This window comes from Haliotis rufescens, unplaced genomic scaffold (genome assembly GCF_023055435.1).
Source record: "Haliotis rufescens isolate VD_foot unplaced genomic scaffold, xgHalRufe1.0.p SCAF_20, whole genome shotgun sequence".
NCBI classification, from domain to species: domain Eukaryota; kingdom Metazoa; phylum Mollusca; class Gastropoda; order Lepetellida; family Haliotidae; genus Haliotis; species Haliotis rufescens.
In genome coordinates, this window is record NW_025963891.1 from 964,289 (window position 1) to 979,984 (window position 15,696).

The 15,696-nt window shown below is 39.0% G+C and overlaps 1 protein-coding gene across 2 annotated transcripts in view; it reads right to left on the bottom strand.

Moving 5' to 3' along the window:
- Positions 1 to 15,696, bottom strand: part of LOC124151049 (short-chain dehydrogenase/reductase family 42E member 1-like) — a 314,896-nt gene that overhangs the window by 158,278 nt on the left and 140,922 nt on the right. The window lies entirely within an intron of this gene.

Below are 15,696 nucleotides of genomic sequence, written 5' to 3' on the forward strand. Positions count from 1 at the left end.
TAACCCTACGAAAATGTTAAATGTTCAATGAACACTTAAGACTTTTATCTTCTTACGTATTAATCAATATTTGTCCAATATGAATTGAAATGAGATGAGAGCTCATGTTATAATCTTGTCATTTAACAAATCTCTCCCTAATACAGTTGCCATACATAAATTATACCTGGACAACCACTGTACGGTTATTAAGAAGCCTCAATGACCATAAGTCGTTAATTACAAATATCTACTTTAATATTAATCCCATTTGTACTCCAGAGCCTGTTGAGAGCTGCCAATCATTAAGGGGAGATCACTCATGGTGAACGTCCTCCAATTTCCCAAGAGCTTTGTCTTGACCGTTGCATGCAATATCGTTATTAAATAGACAAGGGGTGGAATAAATAGACAAGAGTGGAATATTATCACCTGCATTATATCAGTGACGACAGCCAAAAAAGGCTGATTTATGTAAAGGATAAAATGATACGTTGTGTATTGATCAGGGGAATATTGGAGCCACGCTGAATCTCCAATTGAGATCTCGGCAGCTGGGCATAATCTGTAAGATATATCTTAATATTACCTCTTTTTTCATCATTGTACATTTGCCTTATTAAGTAATGAAAAGGTTGAGACAAAAGTTTGCACGTCTGCACAACGTGGGCAGACGTATAGATTCAGATAACAACAATGGTCAAAGAGAGTCTGCTTTGTAAATGTCTCAATAGATTTTGTTTAGATGGTGCACATTCTCTTCAACATTTCCATCAGAACAGGAGTGTGCAATTATTGTTGATGGGTCTATTACACTGGAAGTTTGCTTGAGTTAGGCTGCCGTCATAACAGCAGATCTGAGATAGCAGTACATGCATTCAACCCTCTCGCTCCTACTTATGTTATTGCTTGGACATCATATACGAGTGAGTGAGTTGGGTTTACTGCTGCTTTGAGCTAGAAATAGTAGAGACCAGTAAGACCGTCTCATCTTTTCCATATTTAGATCTATGCATAAAGATTCAGAATGACAAAACACTCTCCACAAGAGTGTATGACAAGAGGGATGACCTCAACTTTCCAATAGTCAATTTCCTTTTATGTTGAACAATATTCCACCAGCTCCAGCCTTTAGCATTTACATTTCACAACTTTAGAGATACAATCAAGCATGCTCTTTCCATGAAGATTTCAAAGAATGTCGCACAACTCTTGCAAAAAAGTGTTTTATCAGGGTTATAATCAAGGCCTTAGAAAAGCTTTCAAACAGTTTCATGGAAGACATATGGAGGATATTTCCAAATCTGACTCATTAATGCCTAAAATGATGTCAAATGTAAATTCCCTATTTTAAATTGTTACCATATGTTTAGGTGTTTTTTCAAATGAACAGTTGACTTGCCTTTGCATGCATTTGTTACAGGTGCCACCAATGGGGCCTGATATGCTCTCCTTCTCGTGACCACCTGGTATCGTCACTTACTGAGAGTGATTCATAAACACATGCTCATGATATAGGCGAAAAGGATTTCTTATGATTATGGAAAGAGTTTTGTGGCTTTTGTTAAGAGATTTCCCTCAATGTCAGCTTAATGTGGGAGGAAAGCTTCCAGTGCCATAGATCGTAGAAATATCCAAAACACTGGAGACAATAACGGGCATGGGCATGGTGCTAATAACACAAGCATCCCAAACAAGGTAAATCTGGGATTTGACACACAAGTGTTTACATGCCGTCTATAGAGCTTACATGCCATCTACAGTGTTTACATGCCATCTATTGTGCTTACATGCCATCTACAGTGTTTACATGCCATCTATAGGGTTTACATGCCATTTACAGTGTTTACATGCCATCTACAGTGTTTATATGCCATCTACAATGCTTACATGCCATCTATAGTGTTAACATGCCATCTATAGTGTTTACACGCAATCTATAGTGTTTACATGCCATCTATAGTGTTTACATTCCATCTATAGTGTTTACATGCCATCTATAGTGTTTACATGCCATTTACAGTGTTTACATGCCATCTAAGGTGTTTATATGCCATCTACAGTGCTTACATGCCATCCATAGTGTTTATATGCCATCTAGTGTTTACACGCCATCTATAGTGTTTACATGCCATCTATAGTGTTTACATTCCATCTATAGTGTTTACATGCCATCTATAGTGTTTATATGCCATCTATAGTGTTTATATGCCATCTATTGTGCTTACATGCCATCCATAGTGTTTACATGCCATCTAGTGTTTACATGCCATCTATAGTGTTTACATGCCATCTATAGTGTTAACATGCCATCTATAGTGTTTACATGCTATAGTGTTTACATGCCATCTATAGTGTTTACATGCCATCTATAGTGTTTACATGCCATCTATAGTGTTTGCATGCCATCTATAGTGTTTACATGCCATCTATAGTGTTTACATGCTGTAGTGTTTACATGCCATCTATAGTGTTTACGTGCCATCTATAGTGCTTACATGCCATCTATAGTGTTTACATGCCATCTACAGTGTTTACGTGTCATCTACAGTGTTTACGTGCCATCTATAGTGTCAACAGTGTATGATTTAACATCAATCTTTGATTTGTCTAAAAGCTGTATCATCAAGTGTGCCACCAGCATCTAGGTCAACATCCATTTTTCAGCAACACAATTTTGGAATATTTCTCTAATGCACTTCATTGGCTTACAAATCAATTTCCACAGCTTATGTTTAGCTTGATATTGATGTGTGTAGATTACAAAGAGGTCTGCACTAATCGTAATAATTTCAAACCCATCTTTGAAACCTCCATCAACGTCGATACCTCCTGACTTACAAGTAGAAGCCATCAGAGGACATAGAAATTCATCTAACGTCGTCCCTCTGATAAGACCAAAATCAAAGAATACTCATCAGGAATGCAAAATCGACAAACAGTAATAAACTCTGAAAATAACGACAAATCTCACGGGGGAAATAACCCTACGAGTCCTGCATCCTCAGCTGCTTATCAAAACGGCAATGACAGATTTTGGACGAAAACAACATAAAAAAAAGTTTTCTGTCAAGAACTTTTTCCTTCCAATTGAAAATTCAATTAGCCGGCATGTTTTGCTGGCAATGTAATTGCTGTTAATTTGTTAGTTCGTTTAAACTCAACTAGAAATGCAGAGAGACTGACCCAAGCATTAATTGATTACTATCATTAATGCGGGGAAGATCAGAGGGCGTTATTCCAGAAATCCGCTAGTTTACTCTGCGTCAGTGGGAAGTCTTCACCCATCAGGCTAAGTGGCTGCACAGGTGGAGACGGAAATTAAATACGCTGTTTTGGGCATTGGCAGGATTATGTCAAAGCAGAGATCATTTCAATTCCGTTTGCATCTTTAATTTTAATTGATAGCTTCATTTCCTAATTGTCATTACTCTCAACTTGTCACTGTGATTCTCCTTGCAATCAAATTAACCTCATTATAACACAGAAGAAGGGAGACGTGTAATAAATCTTTGATATGAAATATGGACCCGTAACGAACCGTAGTATATGAAGCTGACATCAATCAATAGCAAGTCAAAGACAACAGAGCCAATACAAAGTACTGCAGGAAATAGGGAGGAACAAGCGTTAATTTCACACTGCGTGATATTGACGAGATGCTCATTCTGGCCCTCCAAACTGGGATGAGCTCGGATCACACATAATTTGGCTTAATCCAAGTTAAACACAGTGGCTGATTTCTGCCCATCTGTGCAGGACACCTACTAATGAATAGTCAATTTTGTCTCGTTAATATCACATCTTTTTTCACACCACATTGATGCAGTCACTCAATCACTAGGACTTTTTGAGGAAGGAAAAAGTCGAGTTTCTCGCATGTTGGAATGGATATTTACAGCAATTCAGTCGGAACTGATGGATTATAGCCCTCTCACCTGAAGTGGCTGAGTAGAAGACGGAGCAGTGCTCTGTCTGTTTTCACAATCGGATACCAGGAATAGGAGGTAAGCTAAGGGATTCCCCTGTCCATGTCTAAGGCCAGGTTCTACAGAGATGGCTGCATGTTTGCTTATATGGCATGACGATGAAACAATGGCATCATGTTATACAATGTTCCAAGGTTACATTAAAGAACAGAGGAATAACAGAGGAATAACGTTCAGAAATAAGATTCAGTATTAGCTTGGGAATAAGATAGAAGGAAGATGTGATTGTTTTGTTTCCATTATGAAACTAATGTTAAACATTTGTTTCATCGTTTTTATCATGGCAGTAAGCAATATTCCAGCTGTATTAAAAAGGTTTGTAAAATTATCAAGTCTATGCTAGACAAATCAGTGTTATATATGGTTCAAACATGAAGATATATTATTTCAAAATATAGAATGATATGGGGGTAATATATATATAAAAGAATTCAATACTTTTCCAATTTAAAACATAATACTAGGTGTGACAATTAATATAAAAGGACTATACTATGCATTCAACAAACATTTCTTCAACATAATTTAATATAAATAACACAAATGTTTGTTTTGTTTGTTTGTTAAATGAATGGCAAAATGGTTAATGACTTTAATGAAATAAAATCATTCTAGTTTTAACATCTACAGCAAGTTAATAAAACTGATGACCCTCTGAACTAAATACATTTTAAGGAAGAGAATTTATGGATGTCAACTTTTTTATTATAAGGAACACAACGTTTAGGGGTATATGCTTACTCCAAAATGTTGTGTTCCTCATAATAAAGAAGTTGAGATCCACAAATTCTCTTCCTTATGTGTATCACTTCTAAATGCCTTTGAAAGGCGCTTTACAAATCAATTATTATTATTATTATTATTATTATTAAATACATTTTATTTAACTGCATCAGCACAAAACAAACCTCATTTATCCACAATCAACACACCCTACTAAGATGTTAACAAGATGCTCATAAATATCCCCCCACCTGGCTGCACCAGATGTTTCCCAACAGTAGCGTTATAATGAAGGGCAGTCTCTGCCACCAAAGATCAATTCTCTATCTTAAGCCCAGGATGCATGAGGAAACTCGGACATGTTTTGTTCTGTTTTTACCTTTTTCATCTCTGTTGATGACCATTTTTTCCTCGTTAGCCCATCATGGGCTGCCTTCCAGACTAACCTCTTCTCTCGGCCCTCGGTATTGTTATTTGTGTAGGTTGTCAGAACCTATTATGTTCTGAACCACTGGTTTGGAAAATATGGACTTTTTCCTCCTCTTTTCATCAGAATTATATTCTTTAATGCAATTCAAGACAATTCACATCTCATGAATTCATGGAAATAGAATCAGCAAGTCATATTCCTCTGAATTTCAATTCCTTGTGTAATGGCAACATTCCAGAACCACATCTGTGTATGTTCTTGGGAGCCAAATTTTCAATGCTTAATCCAATAATCAAACTTGTTCTAAAATCTTCTTTTCCTTGAATCCCAAGGTCAATCTCTGTTGACCTCAATCCTCTCTGAATGCTCATCCCATCCTCACCGTGGATGTGTTTCTCTCTCAGGCGTGATGTCATGGACAGAATATCATACAGAATATCGCTCACGGTTACCAGCATGACATAGACATGTCACATGACATGCTGACCTCTTGTATCAATACGTATCATGATAACATAGACACAGTATGATGCATTTCCCAATACTTAGTTTGGAGGCACAGGTGGCCCATTCATGTCAGGCACCGAAAATCAATGTACAGAGTTGTGTCTCTTGGGGAAGCCAGACATCTATGACTGTGGGTTCAAATCCTGATTCGGCCAGAATATAGTTCTGGGTTTATGAGCACCGAACCCCTGCTCACTGGTTTCAACAAAGTGGTAAAAATCTGAGACCTGCATCACTTCGGTCTTTCCTCACACATGAAGCTGACATGCCGTGATATAACTGGAAAAGCGGTGTTAAAACTCACTTATTCACTACACTAAGTTTGCTCTTTGTTTGCATGAAATTCTCCATGCCCATTGTTGTTTAATAAACAACTGTTTCTGTGTAACTCGTATGACTAGTAAATTCAGGCTTGTCCTAACACTATTATACAATCCCATTGAGCATTTAGGGAAATATATGGCAGTGTATAAAACTTGATAGTGAGATATACAGCAGAACATACAACTTGATAGGTGAGTGAGTGAGTGAGTTTGGTTTTACGCCGCTTTTAGCAATATTCCAGCAATATCACGGCGGGGGACACCAGAAATGGGCTTCACACATTGTACCCATGTCGGGAATCGAACCCGGGTCTTCGGCGTGATGAGCGAACGCTTTAACCACTAGGTTACCCGACCGCCCCTCAACTTGATAGGGAGATATATAGCAGTGCATACAACTTGACAGGGAGATATATAGCAGTGCATACAACTTGATAGGGAGATATACAGCAGTGCATACAACTTGATAGGGAGATATATCACTTGGCATACAACTTGACAGGGAGATATATAACAGTGCATACAACTTGATAGGGAGATATATAGCAGTGCATACAACTTGATAGGGAGATATATCACTTGGCATACAACTTGAAAGGGAGATATATAACAGGATAAAACTTGATAGGGAGATATACAGCAGTGCATACAGCTTGATAGGGAGATATATAACAGTGCATACAACTTGATGGGGAATTATATTATAGTGCATACAACTTGATAGGGAGATATACAGCAGTGCATACAACTTGATAGAGAGATACATAGCAGTGCATACAACTTGATAGGGAGATATACAGCAGTGCATACAACTTGAAAGGGAGATATATAACAGAGCATAAAACTTGATAGGGAGATATATCACTTGGCATACAACTTGACAGGGAGATATATAACAGTGCATACAACTTGATAGGGAGATATATAGCAGTGCATACAACTTGATAGGGAGATATATCACTTGGCATACAACTTGAAAGGGAGATATATAACAGCATAAAACTTGATAGGGAGATATACAGCAGTGCATACAGCTTGATAGGGAGATATATAACAGTGCATACAACTTGATGGGGAGATATATTATAGTGCATACAACTTGATAGGGAGATATACAGCAGTTCATACAACTTGAAAGGGAGATATATAACAGAGCATACAACTTGATAGGGAGATATATCACTTGGCATACAACTTGACAGGGAGATATATAACAGCATAAAACTTGATAGTGAGATGTATAAGAGTGCATACAACTTGACAGGGAGATATATAGCAGTGCATACAACTTGATAGGGAGATATATAGCAGTGCATACAACTTGATAGGGAGATATACAGCAGTGCATACAACTTGACAGGGAGATATATAACAGTGCATACAACTTGATAGGGAGATATATAGCAGTGCATACAACTTGATAGGGAGATATATCACTTGGCATACAACTTGAAAGGGAGATATATAACAGCATAAAACTTGATAGGGAGATATACAGCAGTGCATACAGCTTGATAGGGAGATATATAACAGTGCATACAACTTGATGGGGAGATATATTATAGTGCATACAACTTGATAGGGAGATATACAGCAGTGCATACAACTTGATAGGGAGATATACAGCAGTGCATACAACTTGAAAGGGAGATATATAACAGAGCATAAAACTTGATAGGGAGATATACAGCAGTGCAAATAGCTTGATAGGGAGATATATAACAGTGCATACAACTTGATGGGGAGATATATTATAGTGCATACAACTTGATAGGGAGATATACAGCAGAACATACAACTTGATAGGGAGATATATAACTGGGCATACAACTTGAAAGGGAGATATATAACAGAGCATAAAACTTGATAGGGAGATATACAGCAGTGCAAATAGCTTGATAGGGAGATATATAACAGTGCATACAACTTGATGGGGAGATATATTATAGTGCATACAACTTGATAGGGAGAAATACAGCAGTGCATACAACTTGATAGGGAGATATATATCAATCCATACATCTTGATAGGGAGAAATACAGCAATCCATATGCGTGTGTGTATGTATTTATCTACATAGATACTACTACTTTCATAAAACTATCAATACTGAGACAAGAAACATATAATGGGAGCTACAACAACTGCATTTTCACTGATTTCTTATTATACAAACAGGTGAAGACGAAACTAAACTGCAAACTTGGGTGAAAGAAACAAGACTAAATATTTGAATGCACAATCCATCAAGTATCTGATCATGCAAAAAACATAACCTTGCAAATAAGACAAAAATTTACCCCCAAAGAATCAATACACAAGCTTTTCTTTTTTTCTTGAAGATGGATTCCAGAACAGGTGTTTTCAATAATCAATTTAACTCCTACAAACATTCAAATAAACAAACCACAAAAACAGAACAGGTAACCTAGAAACCTAGAAAGACAGGGAAAAAAATTCACGACAGGTGCAAGTTTGGGCAGCAAATGAGTAGATTCTTGCATACCACTATCGTAAATTGCAAGGATGTGTTGATTTCTGGCAGCAGTACCAGCAGCAGTAGCATCAGAGTCTAATCTTGGATTGTAGTGATTGTCACGGGAAGAAGATTTCATCAGCAGGTGCTTGCGTTCAAGCAGCTTTCTGTATTGATGAGTCTGTTGCTGTGACCCCACCTGGTGACTCTTATTATTCCTCTCTCATCATGTCCGAAATTTCTATTTTACACCAATCTCCGGAATTTCATCTACATGGACATATGAGCCCAGATTGTACCATGTTTCAATTTATACGCGACGCAAAACTTAATTTTCTGAGTAGCAAGAGTGAAATGAATGTATCAGTACATATTGAGTTTGATGGACATAATTCATTTATTTTGCAATAACAGTAAATCCACTAGTCTGACTTTGGAGGAATTAAGGCCCACAGAATGACAACTAAGTCAGTTTTATTCCCCAAAGTAGTGAGTGGGTTGGGTTTAACCCTGTTTTGATCAGTATGTCAGGTGTATCATGTGTCAACTTACTGTGAGAATATAGCCTGAGTGAGGCAGGTCTTACACAGGGCTCTACCTTTTGACTGATTTGGTCATTTGTGACTTAAAATTCACTCTGAAACGCAATATTTGTAGCAGTTGGTGGTGGTGGCGGTGGTGGTGGTGGCGGCGGTAGTGGAAGTAGTAGTAGTAGAAGTAGTGGCAGTAGTAGTAGTTGGAGAAATAGCAGTAGTAGTAGTAGTAGTGGTGGTGGTTGAAGTTGTAGTAGTGGTAATTGAGTAGTAGTAGTAGTAGTGGTAGTAGAAATAGCAGTAGTAGTGGTGGTTGAAGTAGTAGTAGTAGTAGTAGTAGTAGTAGTAGTAGCAGCAGTAGAAATAGTGGTGGTAGTAGTAGCAATAGCTGCAGCAGCAGTAATAGCAGCAGCAGCAGTAGTAAGTATTGTCATTTTACTAAAGTGATGTCAGTTGAACCAAACTTATTTAAAAGTTGAGAAAAAAAACACATTTGAAATGATGACCACAAAATGGCTCTGAAGATCTGGGTCATACAAGGGTACCAGATTCCACCTCAACTACCATTACCCATCATCTCACAACCAGACCTGACCTGCATCTTCACAGACCGAAAGCCTTGATCAATCGCTTTGAAGCGTCAATCCCTCATTTTAGGTCTCATGAAAATTAATATCTCATGAATAAAAAACAAAGTTACTAAAAAGGCTCACCAAACTACCATTTGCAGTCATTTGCATGCAACTTCCATTGTACTAACACAGCATTTGTGACATTTGCTATTCATCTCTCCCTCTCTCCTGTCTCCAGAAAACACAATGCCAGTAGAGTTGCTTGCCTCTGTAATTAGCGGCTCCATCCCGGCACCATATACAAGCAGGTTACTCTGTCCTTGTCTCATTAGGCTTGTCTCCCAGGGATTTCATCTCGGGGCTAAAACTCGGATTTCTGATGAGTATTTTCAGCCAGAGAAACACATTTGTTTCTCATTAGATGTGCCAACATGTTTTTTCAAATGCTAGAAATGAAATTTAAAGCTAGGCTTGTCTGACATCCCAAAGGTAAATGTCAGAGTGGAGTGGTAGGTTCGGAGATGTATGAATGGCTACTTTAGCCGAGACAGGTGCTGATACAAACTCATCTACAGCTACACAATGGAAACTTCAAGGGCTCAGGTCTATTCTTGGAAAAGAGATAATAATATTTCTCATGGTGCTCACCACGCAACTATAAGATGAAGATTTAGATGAACCATTAGGTTATCATGTCTTCTTTAAGAAACAGATAAATTTACTTAAGTTGTGTGTCATTATGTCTATATGTCAGTGCATGTATAAATAGTCATGTTGATGTTGGTTTTGTTGATAGTGATGAGGATGGTGTAGCAACGGTGATGGTCATGATCATAATAATATTAAAGAAACAGCAACTGTAAAATATTTTAAGCAAATTTTTTTTCCATTTGAGAGGAGCTGCAGATTGAAATGACCGTAAAGGAATATATTTCATTTTCCTTTGTTTGACTGGTTCGTGGACTTAAGAGATCATGCCATGGCTTGAATGTGTGATTCCTTCTGATTGTCAGTGCAGTGCCTTTCACACACAAGTAGGAACATGTTGATCTCCGTGATCACTTGCACACATACAGGATGCATTGTTAAAGACATGTTGCATGATGGTAATTGCAGAATCTTTACCAACAGTGTGATCTATCATGGCACTTCATGCACTTGTCTTGACATGAAAATTAATCTTAAAACTGGAACACTTACACCTACATTGATTACGCACACTGGTGACCCATTCTAGTGACCCCAACCAGTGACCAACACTGATTACCCACACTGGTGACCTACACCAATGACCCACACCAGTGACCTATACCAGTGACCTACATTGATTACCCACACTGGTGACCTACACCAGTGACCTATACCAGTGACCTACACTGATTATCCACACTGGTGACCCATTCTAGTGACCCCAACCAATGACCTACACTAATAACCTACACTCATGACCCCTACTGGTGACCTACACTAGTGACCTATACTGGCTACCTACACCAGTCACCTATACTGATGACCTAAACCAATGACCTACACTCATGATCCCTTCTGGTGACCTACACTAATGACCTACACGAGTGACCCCTACTGGTGACCTACACTCATGACCCATACTGGTGACCTAGACCAGTGACCTATACTGGTGACCTACACTGGTGACCTATACTAGTGACCTACACTGGTGACCTATACTAGTGACCTACACTCATGACCCCTACTGGTGACCTACACAAGTGACCTATACTGGTGACCTTCACTAGTGACCCCTGCTGGTGACCTATACTGGTGACCTACACTCATGACCCCTACTGGTGACCTACACTCATGACCCCTACTGGTGACCTTCACTTATGACCCCCACTGATGACCTACACTCATGACCCCTACTGCTGACCTGTACTAGTGACCTACACCAGTGACCTATACTAGTGACCTACATGAGCATGTTGAGCCTGATCAAACTTGAGTTAATCAGCCGAGCTTATATAGACCTTGACTGCCAGGTGATGACCAGGGGTCCGTTCCACAGAGCGATCTTGGTGCTATGATTGTCGCAAGTCAATGTTAAAGTATGCAAGTTACGATCATCTTAGCGGTAATATTGCTTTGTGGAACGGGGCCCGGTCCGCTAGCATCAAGACAGGGCCATGTTTCTGTGCACTAACACACAATGTTCTCCAATAACACAAAACAACAAAGGTTGTTATCAAATCCAAGACACTATGCCACACTCTTAATCCCTGCTGCTTGAAATGCCTAACATGTCACATATCTCACATGCCTCACTCTGGTCACATGCCTCACTCTGGTCACATATCTCACTCTGGTCACATGCCTCATATGTCACATATCTCACTCTGGTCACATGCCTCACATGTCACATATCTCACTCTGGTCACATGCCTCATATGTCACATATCTCACTCTGGTCACATGCCTCACTCTGGTCACATATCTCACTCTGGTCACATGCCTCATATGTCACATATCTCACTCTGGTCACATGCCTCACTCTGGTCACATGCCTCACTCTGGTCACATGCCTCACTCTGGTCACATATCTCACTCTGGTCACATGCCTCACTCTGGTCACATATCTCACTCTGGTCACATATCTCACTCTGGTCACATGCCTCACTCTGGTCACATGCCTCACTCTGGTCACATATCTCACTCTGGTCACATATCTCACTCTGGTCACATGCCTCACTCTGGTCACATATCTCACTCTGGTCACATGCCTCACTCTGGTCACATATCTCACTCGGTCACATATCTCACTCTGGTCACATGCCACACTCTGGTCACATGCCTCATATGTCACATATCTCACTCTGGTCACATATCTCACATCGGTCACATATCTCACATGTCACATGCCTCACTCTGGTCACGTATCTCATAGTTGTGATTGTACACCAATAGGCTGATTATGGTCTGCTAATGGAATATAGCTGATATCAAACCTAGACCTCCGACAAAAGGAGAGCACTGTACCCTGTTAGCTTGTACAGTCTCATAAAACAATATTGGGTTCTCAAGCTGCACCAATGCAAGAACAGTAGAAAATGAAGGAATGACACGTTTTTGGTTTTCCACCGACTCATTAACTGTGGGGTAGTGGGATAGGAAATGTTTGTCTGCAGGAACACTGGATTATATCTTTCAAGCAAACAAAACATCACAATTAATTAGTTAAATGCTTATGTACCCATTTTTCGTTTAATTTTTTTCTCACCTCCCATCAAATGTTGGCGTGAAGGATAAGTAAAAATACAGTTTAAAACTTTTTAAATCCTTAATGTCATTTCACTATCCCATTAGTCTTTCTGAAAAAACTTACAAGAAAAGGATCATTCATTCATCATGTCAGTTTCTTCATCAGTGCCACTTGCACCTCATAGGTAAATTATTCTAAGGAAAAACAACTTCAAATTCTGATTTATTTCCTCTGGTGAACAAAAAGACATTTTGAAGACAAGAAGCAAGAACTTCATCTTCCCTACCAGAAAGCTACTAATGGCCATCCGAACACATCTCAGTAATGGCTTCACCATGACAATCCATCTATTATTTGCAGCAAAAAGTGCATCAGAAATCACCACCTATTACAATGAGCGACATTAACTGGAAATTACGAGTCCACCGCCTTCACTCAACTCGATGGCAGATACATGCAAACACTAATTTTCTCCCACATGCAAAGTCAGGCCACTTCTATACAATATAGCGTGCAGGTCCCATATGTGAAAACAGGCTCCACAATTATAGTAAATTGACTTCCTAAGAGACTTATAATAACTAGTACCCATTATGCTTGTACATATCTTGACTAGAAGTTGAGCATGCCATTGCCAAGTAGATAGGAGTCGTATAGTCTCGAACCAGGGGCACATGCAGACCTGCTGACTTGCTGAAATATCACTTGCCCCAATTTTCATTCTTTGCAAAACTGTATCTCTATCCGATCAATTAGGTAATAGACTATGAATTGGTTTGAAAGCTCTGCTTCAGAATTACTTTTTTCCGAATCAATAAAATTGTCTCCATTTGTGAAAAGTATCTCTGAACGTTAGTCCCTCAACTGGGCTAAATAGATTGTGAGTTAGGTACCAAGTGTCATTGGACGATATACGGTTACGGATACTGAATCTGTTGATTCCGCGATTACGAATTTAATGCTGATTCAGATTGCGTAATCAGAATCGTGATTTGTGGGCGAATGGATCTGATCTTGTCTGATCTACTACTTTCCCCTCTGCATCACGGCCATTTAATATGTGAAGGATCTTATAGATTTTATTTTGCCTGCACATAAATTTTTTTCAACACAATCACCATCCCTTTGGGTCATATTTCTCATAAATCTTAATCCTACAATGTAACGTTATCATTTCTATCGGCCTGGAACACTCACAAGCTCGTTCCCCATTTGTCGGAGGCCTGGGTCAGTGCAGACAGTGTAGCAACCATTAACAGTCTCGGGAACATTCAAGATAATTCCAGATATTCTCATTTTCTCTAACACATACATCTCAAATGCATTCTTTCTTATGCAAATGGTGTGGGTGGCGTTGCTGCCGGTGGGACAAGACATGCTTACCCTTTTACCAGGTGGCATCAATGATTTTCAGCGATCTATTCATGCAATTATTACCGCTATTTTGCCTTTTCTGCCAAATTGAATATGTATTGTCCAATAATGGAGACTGGTTATTCTCCAGCGTTGATGTTTTATGGTTATAAATCATTATAAGCCCATGTCCATGTGCCGTTGTGGGTGTCTGTCGAAAGTGGGCAGCTGAAGTGAGGTTTAACAATGCTTATGACAATATACCAGAATGGTGTCAGACATCCAAAACTGCCATAACAAATTTGACCCATGGTAGAATCAAACTCGGGTGAGGGTTTGAAGGTGAACACTTAACCAGCAGACTACCTCACCATCCAGTGTGGACGTGACATTGTGACCATACAGAGCATATGTTCTGCAGCTACAAACCAACATTACAATCGAGTGAGGAAAAGTGGGTTGGCGTTTCCTTCTTCCTTCTCTCAATATCTTTTGCATCTGTGTCTGTGGAGGCACTCTGCTTGTCAAATATGATTAAAAAAGTCGAGACAATCTGAATTTATCAAATGAAATCTACTACAATGAAACCATTACTAAGCCCATCTTAGACTAACATATAGTCTCTGAAATGAACATATCGTACAGAAAAAAACAGTTGTTCAGTTATCTTAATAAAAATCTAATAAAAAGGGAGCCCAGTGATTCTCTTCATTTTCAGTACTGCAGTAATCTAGACTTGCCAAACATTATAGACTTGCATGGGCTGTAGTTGATATAAATGTATCAGGGTCTGTAAGACAGACTAAGCGCATCTGTTCTTCATGTATATTGTACTGTACCAAATCCCATCACCTCTTGACCTGTGAAGATCCGGGGTAGGCCCATGCTTGCTGTTAAAGGCGACTATGCTAGTCGTAAAAGGCGACTAACAGGATCGGTTGGTCAGGCTCACTGACTTGGTTGATGCATGTCATCGATCCCAATTGCGTGGATCGATGCTCATGATATCAATCACTGGATTGTCTGGTCCCTACTCAATTATTTACAGACTGCCGTCATATAGCTGGAAATATTGCTGAGTGTGGCGTTAAACAACAAACCAACCAACCAACCATCACCTCTCAATGATTTCCTGAACACATGGTGTCATCAATGACTTTCAGTGATCCATCTATAAATTTTCACAGCTATTTTATCTTTTACGCCCAATGGAATCTCTTTCATCATATACTCAAGTTCGGTTATTGTCTGGCGTTGACGTTTTATATTTAGGCATGATCTACAAAACACATTGATGGAGAAAGGAACAAATCCACAGACCAAAATCTTAACCTGCTAATTGTTTTTAATCAAATGTCATGTATTGTCACTTCAAAGAATAATTTCTATCAAAACAATCGCATATATATATACAATCTGGGCCTGACTTTGCTTTCACAAAAAATAATGTCAATATAAACTATGGATTCGTATGAAAACGATGAGGTCTCTGGATATATGGAACTATCAAATATCCTCTTCATCTTTCTCTCAAACACTCTTCTGAACAAAGATGACTTTTCCAATGTGCTCTCAGAATTCCAAAATATCAGAC